This window comes from Schistocerca nitens, chromosome 12, assembly GCF_023898315.1.
Source record: "Schistocerca nitens isolate TAMUIC-IGC-003100 chromosome 12, iqSchNite1.1, whole genome shotgun sequence".
In the NCBI taxonomy this organism is placed as follows: Eukaryota; Metazoa; Arthropoda; class Insecta; order Orthoptera; family Acrididae; genus Schistocerca; species Schistocerca nitens.
The window spans coordinates 127,456,413-127,458,679 of NC_064625.1; positions in this window are offsets into that span (position 1 = coordinate 127,456,413).

Consider the following 2,267-nt stretch of genomic DNA (forward strand, 5'->3'; position numbering starts at 1 on the left):
ACCTCTACATGTCCTAGAAGTTTGAAACGGGAATTTCCCATCACCCTGTATAGGCGTTGCCGACCGCACCGCCCTATTGTGTCTGTTTACTTATCTGTGTATTGGAATATTCACACTTATACCAGTTTCTTTGGCGCTTTAGTGTACATACGTGCCGCGCCAACATCCAAGGTCTTCTCTGCGGTCATTTCGGTTCCGGTTCTCCTCTTGCTACGCGCGACGATCGTTCGTTGCAGGCACAGGAATCCAGGATCCGTGCACCTCGAGGCTTTCTTCTTTCTTGTCGAAGCTTTTCTGAGGCTTGTGTATTTCTGTAGCTTCTCCGACCAATCGGGTGTGATAGCTCATCTCTACAGCTAGAACTGTCGTTTTGGCGAATATTACACGACTGACCTTTAAAATTGCTACACCACGAAGATGACGTGCTACGGACGCGAAATGTAACTTACAGGAAGAAGATGCTGTGATATGCAAATGATTAGCTTTTCAGAGCATTCACACAAGGTTGGCGCCGGTGGTGACACCTACAACGTGCTGACATGAGGAAAGTTTCCAACCGATTTCTCATACACATACAGCAGTTGAGCAGGGTTGCTTGGTGAAACGTCGTTGTGATGCCTCGTGTAAGGAGGAGAAATGCGTACCATCACGTTTCCGACTTTGATAAAGATCGAATTGTAACCTATCGGGATTGCCGTTTAAGGCATCGCTAATTGCTGCTCGCGTTGGTCGAGATCCAATGACTGTTAGCAGAATATGGAATCGGTGGCTTCAGGAGGGTAATACGGAACGCCGTGCTGGATCCCAACGGCCACGTATCACTAGCAGTCGACATGACAGGCATCTTATCCGCCTGGCTATAACGGATCGTGCAGCCACGTCTCGATCCCTGAGTCAACAGATGGGGACGTTTGCAAGACAACATCCATCTGCACGAACAGTTCGACGACGTTTGCAGCAGCACGGACTATCAGCTCGGAGACCGTGACTGCGGTTTCCCTTGACGTTGCATCACAGACAGGAGCGCCTGCGATGGTGTACTCAACGACGAACCTGGGTGCACGAATGGCAAAACGTCATTTTTTCGGATGAATCCAAGTTCTGTTTACAGCATCATGATGGTCGCATCCGTGTTTGTCGACATCGCGGTGAACGACCATTGGAAGAGTATATTCGTCATCGCCATTCTGGCGCATCCCCCGGCGTGATGGTATGGAGTGTCATTGGTTACACGTCTCGGTCACCTCTTGTTCGCATTGACGGCACTTTGAACAGTGGACGTTACATTTGAGATGAGTTACGACCCGTGGCTCTACCCTTCATTCGATCCCTGGAAACCCTACATTTCAGCAGGATAATGCACGATAGCATGTTGCAGGTTCTGTACGTGCCTTTCTGGATGCAGAAAATATTCGACTTCTGCCTTGGCCAGATCTCTCACCAACTGAAAACGCCTGGTCAATGGTGGATGAACAACTGGCTCGTCACAATACGCCAGTCACTACTCTTGATGAGCTGTGGTAACATGTTGAAGCTTCATGGGTAGCTGTACCTGTACACGCCACCCAAGCTCTGTTTGACTCAATGGCCAGGCGTACCAAGGCCGTTATTACGGCCAGAGGTGGTTGTTCTGGGTAGTGATTTCTCAGGATCTATGGACCCAAATTTCGTGAATATGTAATCACATATCAGTTCTAGTATAATATACTTGTCCAATGAATACGCGTTTTATCATCTGCATTGCTTCTTGGTGTAGCAATTTTAATGGCCAGTAGTATACTATGTGGCCGGCTTCATGAAGCGCGTGCTCTGTCTCGGCCGATTTCTCCACCTGCCCCAGCCTGCGAAGCACCTTATGTTCTGTGATCCTGATGTTGACTGACCGGCCAATCATTGGAACATAGACATTTCCGCTTTTGCATAGTATGCGATATATTGCCGACTTTGCAAGGTATACTCGAAATTTTTTTCCGGCCTTTCCGCCATACATTCCCTGAATGACGGAGAGATTCGGCCGTACGTCGGCGCAAAGACGGCGTTACAGACTATTTGCAAACAGACGAAAAAGATCAAGGAGTGTCTCAGACAAAGGAGAAAAGGAACACACTTCCAAAGTCGGGAATATACTGCATACCATGCACAAGCGGAAAAGTTTACGTTGGAATGACTGGATGATCAACCAATAACAGGATCACATAACATCAGCGCCATTGCAGGTTGGGGCAGGTGGAGAAATCGACCGAGACAGAGCATGAGCTGTGTCAGGC